This window comes from Mesoplodon mirus, assembly GCF_964341445.2.
Source record: "Mesoplodon mirus genome assembly, chromosome: 1".
NCBI lineage: Eukaryota > Metazoa > Chordata > Mammalia > Artiodactyla > Ziphiidae > Mesoplodon > Mesoplodon mirus.
In genome coordinates, this window is record NC_138976.1 from 205731144 (window position 1) to 205747377 (window position 16234).

A 16234-nucleotide genomic window follows, 5' to 3' on the forward strand; every position below is an offset into this window, starting at 1 on the left:
AAGTCTTCTGCCAGCGATCAGTGGGTGTTCTATAGGAGCAGTTCTAGTAAACTCAGGTAGAATAAAATTTGTTTACATTCATTATTTTAATTAAACCAACACACACATTTTAATTAAAATAACAAACTTAAACTAGGTTTTATTTACTGAAGATTATCCCAGATTAACACTTGGGTTAGTTTCTATATTTCTGAGAGTTTTAGAAGACCCAATTTTTTCAAGTACTTGACCTTCAACCCAACTAAATAGAGCTCTTTTACAAATTAATTTTGGCAATACCATCCTAAGGTAGAAAAATACCACACATATACAATGTACATATATAGACACACGTACATATATAGACACACATAAACATACAGACAGATGCAAACAGGCCTTATAACTATAGTTTTAATATTTTGGCTATGATTAAGGTACAGTAATATAAAACTCGCTAGTTTATAAATGAACAGGTGGATCCAAATTTTATTTTGGCAGTTGGAATAAGTGACGTTCACCTGCTCAGATGGCTAAAGCTTTTTATTAATATTTGTGGAGAGGACATTTAAGATTTTTTTATTTGCCCAATTTCCAATTACCATCCCTCCCCGTTTTTTGGATGAGGACCATCTCCCTAAAATTTGCATTTTAGGGAATGGCTGTTGAGTCAATAGAGATGGAGGTAGAAAATCTACATCGCAGAGAAAATATCCAAGTTTTCTCCAAGATGGAGTTTTTCAGGCATATTTGCCTGTTTTCAGAGGTCCAGGGTAATTACTATTTAAATTTTTCTTTTTCTTAAGCGCAAGACAGTTCTGTCTCCAATGTCCCCGTTTTTAACAATATCTACAAGCATTTTGAGATGAATAGGGGAGGTTTGGAGATTGGTAAAATAGGTGGAATTTGATTTGCTTCTAGAGCCACATTTCTGGTTTTTTAGAGGTTTGTAAGACAAAGATTGTTGTTTCCAATTCCCCAAACACCTGGTTAACAGCCTATCAAGGGACTGATGTGCCCATCCAACTAAACCTGCTTCTTTATATCAGGGAGATTTCCAACTAAGATGAAAATTAAAAGATTTCTAGAGCTTGAGGGTTTAATGCAGTACGCCTTCAAAAAGTCTGTCTAAAGCATTTAAGAAAGACCTTTCTGAGTACCAAATTCAACCTCAGACCAATTCACCTTAGGGAGAAACCTGTACTATTGCTTCTACTAGCCCCTAAACATTGGCCTCCAGGTGACCCATTTCCCGATCATTTGTAGGAGGGCCTGGGAGAACTTCTGGCCATCTGTTTCCTCTGCAGCGGGGAGGTGTTCCTCAGGGGACTGCCTGGCTTGTCTGATAGCTGTAGTATATTCAAGGGTGGGAAGAACATCCCTTAACAGCCAATCTAGGTTGCTGTGAGTGTGGTTGTGAATGGCCACTAAGCTTTCCATTCCTCTCTAAATTTGGTAAGATGTTCTGAAAGTTGAGGTAAAAGGCTTTATAACTTAGAAGATCTGCTGCTGTCTAGGGTACATGAATTTTTTGTGGTGTGGGTCCTGGAAACAACCATAGAGGCATTGCATAGGAAGGCCTAAAGCTGGCAGAGCCTGTTTACAGAGCCCTGGAAAGTGGCAAGGGTCATAAGGGATGGAAAAATGATCCCTACCATCTGTCTCTGGTACTTGTTCTGAATTCAGTTCCTTGCTTTTAGTATTTTAATGCCTAATCTGTATACCCCAGGTCTAGAGGTTAGGCCAGAGTGCTCTCTGTAAATCTTGTAAAGAAAGGGAAGTCAAAACAGGCAACTTGATGTTTAATGGATTTTGGGGGAAGTTGGAGGAATCTGGGGACCTAAGGGAGTTCACTGAGGTGATGGAGTTGGATTTTGAGAGGTAGGGTTTAGACCAGAGGCCCAGAGAGCCAAAAGATCTGGAGGGTCAGGGACAGGGAGTTGGGGGTAAAGGAATGTATAAGAGGATGAAAAAGGGGAATTTATGTCAGGTGTAGATGTTATTTTTGTTCTGAGTCTAATTTCTGTTCTCTCGTCTTATTAAGGGAGTCCCTAACAATAGCCATTACACTTAAATATAGCCAATTCGAAGCTCCCATTGTCTGGCAATTGACAGGTAGGATCTTATATTAATCTCAATATCAAATCAAACCAATAAGACTTTTTATGGCTTAACCATGGATGCAAGAAATGTCCCAAAGGAGACTGCAAACATGCAGCCCTAACAATATCTAGAATGAGACAATGAAGGTTGAGATGACAAAGGCCCCTTATGGTGCAGGGCCCCTTGTGACAGACTCCCCTGAGAGCTGGCATAGTCAGACAAAGAGATGCCAGTTGCAAGCCCAGATTGTTACCAGTGATTCTGATCAACTGGCTACCGCACTTGGAATCCCAGTCTTTTCAACTGGAAATGCACATAAGTATAGGTACCTTCCAGGTGGTGGAGACTAGACGTGATATTCTCACTGGTCATAAAGCTAAGCTCTTAAGCATAGAACAACACAAAAGGAAAATTTCCTGCACCTTATTTTTTTTTTTTTTTCATGTACACATGAATGGCTTCAGCTAAGCCTTGGGTCTCTTGGAGCCAAACTGATAGCTAAGAGGCATGTGCCACTGGATTGGGGATTGTGGTATTTTACCATGTACCTCATGACATGGAAATTTTCTTGAGGTTGGTGGTGACCTATTCAATTTAACCCATTCATGAACAACTTATCCTAACCTGGGGGTCTTGGAGTTAGGTTGCAAGTGCTCTAACAGCTTTTAAGTGCTCGACTGTGCCCACCAATTTTGTGGCTTGCTTCTGAAATTCCATTCGTCATAGCCTTTACCTCATGTGCACATTAACTCACAGTGCCTGTCTGGTGAGAACTGGGAACTCACCAGTCTGTGAGGCAGGCTCAAATGACAAGCTTATAGGACTTTTGCCTCTGTTATACACTGTGGTTTTCATCCTTATGGCAAATGACACAAAAGACATAAACAAAGAAAAGAAACAGTAGGAAAATAATCAATAGAAAACAAGAGTACTCATATCAAATTTTTACCAGAGTAGGTGTTCCTAAGGAACAAATTCACCCAAATATTTTCTCCTGCTAATCTAAATTTAGAAAAAGCAAAGGACTCTCACCACCTTCACTTCCATCAGACCCTGCAGGCAGAGATCTGGGAGACTGACATGAGATTTGTTTTTTTGGCTTTTGTCAGAGGTCCCAGGTTCTCTCAGCTGCAGCAGCCAGAGTGAGCAGTGTCCAGCCAGTGAAGGTCCCTTCATGGTTGCCAACTCGAGTGGAAACATTTTCCTACTACCCTTCTAGGTTCTTTGGCTGGTCTAATAATCAAATTGACCTAAGACATTAACAGGAGAAAAACAAATTTAATTTTATATGTATGGGAGTCCCATACAAATAAGAGCCCCAAAAGGCAGCCAGGGAATTGAAGCTTATATAACATTCTGAGCTAAGGAAAGGGGTAGGGGTCTGGGGGTACAAAGGGAAAGAAGGCCATTCACAGGAAGGAAGAGATGTTTAGAAAACAAAGTTTGCCCTGTTACGCAAGTAAGTCTCTTAGGTAAAAAGTTCTCTCTGGTAATAGCTTTTTTCCTGGTACAGGCTCCCTTTCCAATGTAAATTTTTTTTGTTGTTGTTGTTATCTATTTATTTATTTATTATTTATTTATTTATTTATTTTTAAAAATTTTTGCCTTATAACAAAATTAATCAGTTATACATATACATATTTTTCCATATCCCCTCCCTTTTGCGTCTCCCTCCCACCCTCCCTATCCCACCCCTCCAGGGGGTCACAAAGCACCGAGCTGATCTCCCTGTTCTATGCGGCTGCTTCCCACTAGCTATCTACCTTACCTTTGGTAGTGTATATATGTCCATGCCGCTCTTTCACTTTGTCACAGCTTACCCTTCCCCCTCCCCATATCCTCAAGTCCATTCTCTAGTAGGACTGTGTCTTTATTCCTGTCTTACCCCTATGTTCTTCATGACATTTTTTTTTCTTAAATTCCATATATATGTGTTAGCATACGGTATCTGTCTTTCTCGTTCTGACTTACTTCACTCTGTATGACAGACTCTAGGTCTATCCACCTCATTACAAATAGCTCAATTTCATTTCTTTTTATGGCTGAGTATTATTCCATTGTATATATGCGCCACATCTTCTTTTTTTTTTTTTTTCTAAATTTTATTTTATTTAATTTTTTTGCTTTATAACAAATTTAATCAGTTATACATATACATATGTTTCCATATCCCCTCCCTTTTGCGTCTCCCTCCCACCCTCCCTATCCCACCCCTCCAGGCGGTCACAAAGTACCGAGCTGATCTCCCTGTGCTATACGGCTGCTTCCCACTAGCTATCTACCTCACGTTTGGTAGTGTATATATGTCCATGCCGCTCTGTCACTTTGTCACAGCTTACCCTTCCCCCTCCCCATATCCTCAAGTCCATTCTCTAGTAGGTCTGTGTCTTTATTCCTGTCTTACCCCTATGTTCTTCATGACATTTTTTTTTCTTAAATTCCATATATATGTGTTAGCATACAGTATTTGTCTTTCTCTTTCTGACTTACTTCACTCTGTATGACAGACTCTAGGTCTATCCACCTCATTACAAATAGCTCAATTTCATTTCTTTTTATGGCTGAGTAATATTCCATTGTATATATGTGCCACATCTTCTTTATCCATTCATCCGATGATGGACACTTAGGTTGTTTCCATCTCCGGGCTATTGTAAATAGGGCTGCTATGAACATTTTGGTACATGTCTCTTTTTGAATTATGGTTTCCTCAGGGTATATGCCCAGTAGTGGGATTGCTGGGTCATATGGTAGTTCTATTTGTAGTTTTTTAAGGAACCTCCATACCGTTCTCCATAGCGGCTGTACCAATTCACATTCCCACCAGCAGTGCAAGAGTGTTCCCTTTTTTCCACACCCTCTCCAGCATTTATTGTTTCTAGATTTTTTGATGATGGCCATTCTGACTGGTGTGAGATGATATCTCATTGTAGTTTTGATTTGCATTTCTCTAATGAGTAAAGATGTTGAGCATCCTTTCATGTGTTTGTTGGCAGTCTGTATATCTTCTGTGGAGAAATGTCTATTTAGGTCTTCTGCCCATTTTTGGATTGGGTTGTTTGTTTTTTTGTTATTGAGCTGCATGAGCTGCTTATAAATTTTGGAGATTAATCCTTTGTCAGTTGCTTCATTTGCAAATATTTTCTCCCATTCTGAGGGTTGTCTTTTGGTCTTGTTTATGGTTTCCTTGGCTGTGCAAAAGCTTTTAAGTTTCATTAGGTCCCATGTGTTTATTTTTGTCTTTATTTCCATTTCTCTAGGAGGTGGGTCAAAAAGGATCTTGCTGTGATTTATGTCATAGAGTGTTCTGCCTATGTTTTCCTCTAAGAGTTTGATAGTGTCTGGCCTTATATTTAGGTCTTTAATCCATTTTGAGCTTATTTTTGTGTATGGTGTTAGGGAATGATCTAATCTCATACTTTTACATGTCCCTATCCAGTTTTCCCAGCACCACTTATTGAAGAGACTGTCCTTTCTCCACTGTACATTCCTGCCTCCTTTATCAAAGATAAGGTGACCATATGTCCGTGGGTTTAACTCTGGGCTTTCTATCCTGTTCCATTGATCTATCTTTCTGTTTTTGTGCCAGTACCATACTGTCTTGATTACTGTAGCTTTGTAGTATAGTCTGAAGTCAGGGAGCCTGATTCCTCCAGCTCCATTTTTCGTTCTCAAGATTGTTTTGGCTATTCGGGGTCTTTTGTGTTTCCATACAAATTGTGAAATTTTTTGTTCTAGTTCTGTGAAAAATGCCAGTGGTAGTTTGATAGGGATTGCATTGAATCTGTAGATTGCTTTGGGTAGTAGAGTCATTTTCACAATGTTGATTCTTCCAATCCAAGAACATGGTACATCTCTCCATCTATTTGTATCATCTTTAATTGCTTTCATCAGTGTCTTATAATTTTCTGCATACAGGTCTTTTGTCTCCTTAGGTAGGTTTATTCCAAGATATTTTATTCTTTTTGTTGCAATGGTAAATGGGAGTGTTTCCTTGATTTCACTTTCAGATTTTTCATCATCAGTATATAGGAATGCCAGAGATTTCTGTGCATTAATTTTGTATCCTGCAACTTTACCAAAGTCATTGATTAACTCTAGTAGTTTTCTGGTAGCATCTTTAGGATTCTCTATGTATAGTATCATGTCATCTGCAAACAGTGACAGCTTTACTTCTTCTTCTCCAATTTGGATTCCTTTTATTTCCTTTTCTTCTCTGATTGCTGTGGCTAAAACTTCCAAAACTAGGTTGAATAAGAGTGGTGAAAGTGGGCAACCTTGTCTAGTTCCTGATCTTAGTGGAAATGGTTTCAGTTTTTCACCATTGAGGACGATGCTGGCTGTGGGTTTGTCATATATGGCCTTTATTATGTTGAGGAAAGTTCCCTCTATGCCTACTTTCTGCAGGGTTTTTATCATAAATGGGTGTTGAATTTTGTTGAAAGCTTTCTCTGCATCTATTGAGATGATCATATGGTTTTTCTCCTTCAGTTTGTTAATATGGTGTATCACGTTGATTGATTTGCGTATATTGAAGAATCCTTGCATTCCTGGAATAAACCCCACTTGATCATGGTGTATGATCCTTTTAATGTGCTGTTGGATTCTGTTTGCTAGTATTTTGTTGAGGATTTTTGCATCTATGTTCATCAGTGATATTGGCCTGTAGTTTTCTTTCTTTGTGACATCCTTGCCTGGTTTTGGTATCAAGGTGATGGTGGCCTCGTAGAATGAGTTTGGGAGTGTTCCTCCCTCTGCTATTTTTTGGAAGAGTTTCAGAAGGATAGGTGTTAGCTCTTCTCTAAATGCTTGATAGAATTCGCCTGTGAAGCCATCTGGTCCTGGGCTTTTGTTTGTTGGAAGATTTTTTATCACAGTTTCAATTTCAGTGCTTGTGATTGGTCTGTTCATATTTTCTATTTCTTCCTGATTCAGTCTTGGCAGGTTGTGCATTTCTAAGAATTTGTCCATTTCTTCCAGGTTGTCCATTTTATTGGCATAGAGTTGCTTATAGTAATCTCTCATGATCTTTTGTATTTCTGTAGTGTCAGTTGTTACTTCTCCTTTTTCATTTCTAATTCTATTGATTTGAGTCTTCTCCCTTTTTTTCTTGATGAGTCTGGCTAATGGTTTATCAATTTTGTTTATCTTCTCAAAGAACCAGCTTTTAGTTTTATTGATCTTTGCTATCGTTTCCTTCATTTCTTTTTCATTTATTTCTGATCTGATTTTTATGATTTCTTTCCTTCTGCTAACTTTGGGATGTTTTTGTTCTTCTTTCTCTAATTGCTTTAGGTGCAAGGTTAGGTTGTTTATTCGAGATGTTTCCTGTTTCTTAAGGTGGGATTGTATTGCTATAAACTTCCCTCTTAGAACTGCTTTTGCTGCATCCCATAGGTTTTGGGTCGTCGTGTCTCCATTGTCATTTGTTTCTAGGTATTTTTTAATTTCCTCTTTGATTTCTTCAGTGATCACTTCGTTATTAAGTAGTGTATTGTTTAGCCTCCATGTGTTTGTATTTTTTACAGCTCTTTTCCTGTAATTGATATCTAGTCTCATAGCATTGTGGTCGGAAAAGATACTTGATACAATTTCAATTTTCTTAAATTTACCAAGGCTTGATTTGTGACCCAAGATATGATCTATCCTGGAGAATGTTCCATGAGCACTTGAGAAAAATGTGTATTCTGTTGTTTTTGGATGGAATGTCCTATAAATATCAATTAAGTCCATCTTGTTTAATGTATCATTTAAAGCTTGTGTTTCCTTATTTATTTTCATTTTGGATGATCTGTCCATTGGTGAAAGTGGGGTGTTAAAGTCCCCTACTATGAGTGTGTTACTGTCGATTTCTCCTTTTATGGCTGTTAGTATTTGCCTTATGTATTGAGGTGCTCCTATGTTGGGTGCATAAATATTTACAATTGTTATATCTTCTTCTTGGATCGATCCCTTGATGATTATGTAGTGTCCTTCTTTGTCTCTTCTAGTAGTCCTTATTTTAAAGTCTATTTTGTCTGATATGAGAATTGCTACTCCAGCTTTCTTTTGGTTTCCATTTGCATGGAATATCTTTTTCCATCCCCTTACTTTCAGTCTGTATGTGTCTCTAGGTCTGAAGTGGGTCTCTTGTAGACAGCATATAGATGGGTCTTGTTTTTGTATCCATTCAGCCACTCTGTGTCTTTTGGTGGGAGCATTTAGTCCATTTACGTTTAAGGTAATTATCGATATGTATGTTCCTATTCCCATTTTCTTAATTGTTTTGGGTTCATTATTGTAGGTCTTTTACTTCTGTTGTGTTTCTTGCCTAGAGAAGTTCCTTTAGCATTTGTTGTAAAGCTGGTTTGGTGGTGCTGAACTCTCTCAGCTTTTGCTTGTCTGTAAACATTTTAATTTCTCCATCAAATCTGAATGAGATCCTTGCTGGGTAGAGTAATATTGGTTGCAGGTTTTTCTCCTTCATCACTTTAAGTATGTCCTGCCACTCCCTTCTGGCTTGTAGAGTTTCTGCTGAGAGATCAGCTGTTATCCTGATGGGGATTCCCTTGTGTGTTATTTGTTGTTTTTGCCTTGCTGCTTTTAATAGGATTTCTTTGTGTTTAATTTTTGACAGTTTGATTAATATGTGTCTTGGCGTATTTCTCCTTGGATTTATTCTGTATGGGACTCTCTGTGCCTCCTGGACTTGATTAACTATTTCCTTTCCCATATTAGGGAAGTTTTCAACTATAATCTCTTCAAATATTTTCTCAGTCCCTTTCTTTTTCTCTTCTTCTTCTGGAACCCCTATAATTCGAATGTTGGTGCGTTTAATGTTGTCCCAGAGGTCTCTGAGACTGTCCTCTGTTCTTTTCATTCTTTTTTCTTTATTTTGTTCTGCAGCAGTTATTTCCACTATTTTATCTTCCACCTCACTTATCCGTTCTTCTGCCTCAGTTATTCTGCTATTGATCCCATCTAGAGTATTTTTTATTTCATGTATTGTGTTTTTAATCGATGCTTGATTCATCTTTAGTTCTTCTAGGTCCTTGTTAACTGTTTCTTGCATTTTGTCTAGTCTATTTCCAAGATTTTGTATCTGGGAAATAGAATCTTGGATCATCTTTACCATCATTATTCTGAATTCTTTTTCAGGTAGAGTGCCTATTACCTCTTCATTTGTTAGGTCTGGTGGGTTTTTATCTTGCTCCTTCTCCTGCTGTGTGTTTTTCTGTCTTCTCATTTTGCTTATGTTACTGTGTTTGGGGTCTCCTTTTTGCAGGCTGCAGGTTCGTAGTTCCTGTTGTTTTTGGTGTCTGTCCCCAGTGGCTAAGGTTGGTTTAGTGGGTTGTGTAGGCTTCCTGGTGGAGGGGACTAGTGCCTGTGTTCTGGTGGATGAGGCTGGATCTTGTCTTTCTGGTGGGCAGGTCCACGTCTGGTGGTGTGTTTTGGGGTGTCTGTGGACTTTTTATGATTTTAGGCCACCTCTCTGCTAATGGGTGGCGTTGTGTTCCTGTCTTGCTAGTTGTTTGGCTTAGGGTGTCCAGCACTGTAGCCTGCTGGTCGTTGAGTGAAGCTGGGTGCTGGTGTTGAGATGGAGATCTCTGGAAGATTTTCGCCGTTTGATATTATGTGGAGCTGGGAGGTCTCTTGTGGACCAGTGTCCTGAAGTTGGCTCTCCCACCTCAGAGGCACAGCACTGACTCCTGGCTCCTCAATTTGGGATGATGTGTTGTCTATTCATGTATTCCACAGATGCAGGGTACATCAAGTTGATTGTGGAGCTTTAATCCGCTGCTTCTGAGGCTGCTGGGAGAGGTTTCCCTTTCTCTTCTTTGTTCTCACAGCTCCTAGGTCTCAGCTTTGGATTTGGCCCCGCCTCTGCGTGTAGGTCGCCGGAGGGCGTCTGTTCTTCGCTCAGATAGGACAGGGTTAAAGGAGCAGCCTCTTCGGGGACTCTGGCTCACTCAGGCCGGGAGGTAGGGAGGGGCACGGAGTGCGGGGCGGCGCCACATCTTCTTTATCCATTCATCCGATTCCAATGTAAATTTAAGCTGTTGAGGGGGAGCTAAAGGGCTTTTCCTGAATCTGACGTATTTTGATTATCTTTCGCTCAAAATAATCCTTATGCCAAAGAGACATCTTTTGGGGTAGAAAAATGTGTTCCCCTTTAATCCTCCTATAATAAAATACAGAGTAACAGGAATAAAAAGAGAATTTTTAAAATCAATTTATTTATTTTATTTTATTTATTTTTGACCACATTGGGTCTTTGTTGCTGCATGCGGGCTTTCTCTAGTTGTGGTGAGTTGGGGATACTCTTCGTTGCAGTGTGCGGGTTCTCATTGCGGTGGCTTCTCTTGTGGCAGAGCACGGGCTCTAGGCATGCGGTCTTCAGTAGTTGTGGCTCACAGGCTCTAGAGCGCAGGTTCAGTAGTTGTGGTGCACGGGCTTTGTTGCCCCGCAGCATGTGGCATCTTCCCGGACCAGGGTTCGAACCCATGTGCCCTGCATTGGCAGGTGGATTCTTAACCACTGTGCCACCAGAGAAGTCCCCAAACAGAATTTTAATAACAGGTATACCTCCTATATACATGGGAGGTACCCAGGAAAACTGAGTATCTCCCCAAAATGGCCCAAGCCACCACCTGAGATACCATCTCCAGCTAAAGACAAAGAAGATGTTTAGTGTGGGGGGGCAGTTATGGGAGGTTACCCGGCAAAGCACAGTAAATAAAGATATGTTTGTTATGCAGATTTAAGTCATTTTCCTCTCTACTGATAAGAGTTTCTAGAGATTTAGAGTCATCCTTCCTGTTCTGATATAGAGGGGGAGACACCCTTACAAATGGAGATTTCCCCTTGTAAATGTCCTTTACAAAAGGCTAACTTCTACTTGGTTTTCTGAGTTTCTCCTGAGTCTGCTCTTTTTTTAAAAATAACCAGTCTAAAATAATTCTTATGGCAAAGAGGCATATTTTGGGGTCCCAAATTTTCCTCCACTTTTGTATAATGGATGATAGAATTGAATTAATGTTAATTTTCATAAGTGTGGTAGTGGTGATATGGGTTTGTATCCTCATTACAGGCATAATGAAGTATTTAGAGGTGAAGTATAATATCCTCAGGCTAATATCAGATTGTTTGATAAAAGAGACATAGGTGTGTGTGAGTGTGTGTGAGTGTGTGTGTGTGTGTGTGTCTGTGTTTGGAGAGTGAGAGAGAGAGAGAAAACTGGCATTGTGGTACATTAATTGTTGGTATATTTATTCATTATACTGGTCTTTCAACTTTTCTTTGAGTTTGATACTTTTCTCACAAAAATGCAAAAAATAAAATATGAATTAAAAATTTGGTTTAACTGCTTATAGACATTATCAACTGTATGTGTATTTATGCGATGTTATAGATTTTCATATTTCATCTTTTTTTCCATAAATAATTGTATACCAAAAATCTATGGAACATCAATTTGAAGGAAACACTCTAAGTATGAATACCAAAAGTGTTGTGTGTAGTGAGTATCAGCTCATTTTTTTTGTTATGTATATAGATGATTGTCAATGAATCTATCTGTGGACTCAAGGGACATTCTGATATCAGCATTCAGTTCTCTCCTTGAGTCCATAGAATAAATGTACAAAAATCATAATTGACTATGACAGAGAGTTTGACTTAGAATAGATTTTCAAGAAAGGTTCACAGTATTTTTAAAGAACAGTAGTAAAATTAATGCTAGAGTAGATTAATGTCTGTGAATTTGGATTTTTTTTCAAGTCTTGAGATATTTCTCTCCAATTCATTTCACAGAATTATTGTATAATGTGTCACCCAAGTAGAACTAACTATAACATATGGATGTTCATACATTATTTCAATTCTGTTTTGTTCTTTTTATACTATGCAATCTCATTATGAGGACACTGCATAATGATAGGTTTTACTCAATCTCACGGTAAGCTTAATATTCTCTTTTCATATTGTGTGCAATATTGCGGTGTGGGGGGGGAATACATATTACTTTTAGAAATCATAACCAAATCGGGTATATAGAATGGATTGAAATGGGAATTAAATGATCTGGTTAAAAGTATTCTAGCAAGACCTAGTAACTGGAAAGAAAATATTTTTAATAAAAACGATTATTTTGTAGTTTCATTTTCATTGCTAAAGCATATATTTCACATTATTATGTTCAAAAAGCTAAAATTTCCATTATTCTTTCTTTCACCTTCCACACTTGAGAAACCTATTTTTCTGTACCAGCAAGTGTCCTACTTTATAATAGTAACGCAAGTGCAATTCTGATAGCATTTATGCTATCATAAATATTGGCCTTCTACTCTCACCTCTCTTAAAAATTATACTCTTAGATTAATAGATTACCTTCGCATGCTAGATATTTAATAGTCTCCCACCAAAGTTATATATAATTGTGCACCAGTAATTGTGCACTTTAGTCATAAAAGCTTTGGTTCCACCAGTGTTATATAATGTCACTTTCTCTACAGAAACTTTTATTTGCAAAAATAGGTCTACAGGATTCACGTCAGAATCATATTTAGAAAATTCCTCAGTCTACAATTTTCTGTAGTCTAGCACTTTTCTGGAAAGACATCTAACAAAGCAATTTTTACCTAATATACTGATGCTGGTTAATTGTTTCTTTTGTTTTTAATGCTCTTTAAGATAGCTTTCTAATTATGGTACATATTTTCACATTTACTAATGTTGAGGTACTCTGTAGCACATAACAGAGTTTATTATAGTGGTTCACTTCTTGGAAGACAATTGTGCTATTTTGTGAGGAGTTTATGTTTAGGATAATGGCTTTAGTTTGCAAAGCTCATTCATGTGAATTATTCATGTCAACACATGTTTAATGTGTACTTACTATGTTCCATATACAAGGTTATGTACTAGAGATAAAAGGAAAAGGAGGAAGAGAGAAGGACTGGCCCAAGGAGGAGGAGAAAGCATGATCTAAGACTCAGGACTTAGTAAAGGACATTGATCCATTACAGATTTTTTTTAACTTTTACTGTTTACAACTATTTAAACTTAATAAAACAGCACAGAATCACTAGTATATCCAAAACTCAGAGTCAAGATGTGATTTTTCCCTATTTGATTGGTACCTTGTTTTAGAATAAAATATTAGTGATACACATGAGAGCTCTCAAAGTCCATGGCATTTTCCTTGCTGCTTAGTTACACACTGTCTAAAGTTTGACTATACTCTAGCATCCATATTTTTGTAAATCAAGAATTTGTTTATAGTTAGAAATCCTATTCTACTCTTTTATATTTTGAACTTGCATAAATAATATATTTCCATTAGTAACTTGCATTTTTCATTCAATGTTATGTTTTTCCCCTCAACAGATTTGGAGTTTATCTATTCTAATTCTAGATTTTTAGTAATTAAAGGTCGAACATTCCTACTTGAGTGATCACAGTCTTATATTTAATAGCTCTAACCCTTACAGAAAACAAAATTGATGAGTTTCAAAGCATTGGTTCTGATGGTATTTTATATCATCTCCATGTAATTATCGTCTCTATTTTAATTGTACTTATTTATTATTATTATTATTTTTAGTTTCTAATTTCTTTTTTTAAATATTTATATTGGAGTATAATTGCTTTACAATGGTGTGTTAATTTCTGCTTTATAACAAAGTGAATCAGTTATACATATACATATGTTCCCATATCTCTTCCCTCTTGCATCTCCCTCCCTCCCACCCTCCCTATCCCACCCCTCTAGGTGGTCACAAACCACCTAGCTGATCTCCCTGTGTATGCGGCTACTTCCCACTAGCTATCTATGTTACGTTTGGTAGTGTATATATGTCCATGCCACTCTCTCACTTTGTCACAGCTTACCCTTCCCCCTCCCCATATCCTCAAGTCCATGCTCTAGTAGGTCTGTGTCTTTATTCCCATCTTACCACTAGGTTCTTCATGACCTTTCTTTTTTTCTTAGATTCCATATATATGTGTTAGCATACGGTATTTGTTTTTCTCTTTCTGACTTACTTCACTCTGTATGACAGACTCTAGGTCCATCCACCTCACTACAAATAACTCAATTTCGTTTCTTTTTATGGCTGAGTAATATTACATTGAATTGCACTTTATTTTTGACTTGGCCCCCAAATTAGTCACACAATTACACAGTGTTTAACAGTTAAACTTCTTGGATTTATCTACATGTATATCACTTTCTTTGCTCAGTTTGTTCTTTAATACCACTTCTTCACGGTGAGTTTAATTCCCTTCAGTAAGAAACCTATTCCTTGGAAGTTTTAGTATTGAAGATCTTTAGGTAGAAATTTCTCTCTTTGTCTGAAAATGTCATCTCTTTCATTTTTTAATATAGTTAGTTAAACGTTATATTCTAGGCTAAGAGTGATTTTTCCATTAGTACTTTAAGGATAGTGCTTTCAGTTATCTTCTGGCATCTATTGTTACTGATGAGAAGATTGCTACTAGTCTCATTGCTCTTTTTATTTGATATTCTTTCTTTCTTCCAAGTTGCTTTGTAGACTTTCCCTTTGCCATTATGTGATGTGGTTTACCAGCTGTTTTTTAGCCTTGGTTCCCCAGAAAGCAGAGCCTCAGGCCAAGAGTTTATGTGCTATTATTTAATTAGAGAGTACAATGCAAGTCAACCGGATTGCAGGGCAAAAGTAGTGAAGCAGGGAAGGATGGCGATTCAATATGAGAATGCATGATCAAGCTGGGATTTGACCTCTGGAAGTGCTGTAAACTGGATCTCAAAATTATGTGGAGGGAATGTGAAGAAAGGAGAAAGAATACATCCATGGGTTTAGCCTGTGGGGGAACTGAAAGGGTTGCTTTAGGAATATTCTCACCTGCTGGAGTAAGGAGAGAGGTGGAGGATAGATTTGTTGGAATCATGAACACAGTGAGACACTGTCAGATTGTATATATAAGTAGTCTGCCAGTGTTGCACATTCTTTTAATGTGGAACAAAGGAAGGATCAGGCTGAGGTGAGGTATACGATACAGGATATAATCATATATTTGTTTTCATTTATTTTACTGGTGACTCCATGCACTTCTTTTATCTGAGGATTTATTTCTAACTTAATCTCTGAGAAGTACTATTTCTTCAAATACTTGTTAAATTCACTCTAATCTCACCTTCTAAAAATATTATTAGATGAATGTGGGTCTTCCGTTTTATCCTTTATTCCTTTATCATTCACATTTTCATTTAACCTCATAATTTTTTCTGGCTTATTTTCAACTTATAAAATTCAAATTCAGTTTTATCAAATATGTTATTTAAACTTTCTATGGGGTTTTGAACTCCAATGAACATACTTTTTCTGCCTTTTTCTGCATCAATTGAGATCATCATGTGGTTTTTCTGTCCTTCATTCTGTTAATGTGGTGTATCACATTGATTGATTTTTGTGTGTTGAACCATTTTACACATAAATCCCACTTGGCCATGATGTATAATCCTTTTAATATGGTGTTCAGTTCATTTTTCTAGTTGGAGTATAGCTTATCTTTGAAGGTTCCAGCTTATCCTTGATCTCCTAACTTCAGATCATCTCTCATTCCTGACCGCCAGCCCTACTGACTTCAGGACTGGCACCAAGAGGCAGGGGCAGTGGATTTACATAGACGGCTTAACAAAGCCCCACTATCATGTAAGGTTTAATCTCTATAATAAAGTCCTTCTAGTGGTTCTACTTGTCCAACCAAACCTTAATATAGAGTTTATCGAATGTCATTTGATATTCTGATCAAGGAAAAAGGGAGAAAGCCAAGGTATAAAGTATAGGAACAGAAAGAAAAATAACACAAAGGGAAATATATTATATTTAGGATGATTCACTGAACATAAATATGCTGTAAAAATCTAAAAACTGGATGAAATTGATTATTTCCTAGTAAAATATATACCACCAGAATTGATTCCAGAAGAGTGTGAAAAACAAAAGAGAACCCTTAGAAGACCTTCATTGCTACTTTTGGTGAATTTGTCCACACTTCCATCTGGTTTGGCTTGGAGAGCCCACCTCCATATTCTCGTGCTGGGCATGTGACCAAGACCTGGCCAGTTAGAATTCCCTGAACTTGAGGTTTTAACAGAAATCCCAAGCTGAGTCAGTCATTTGTATAAAGG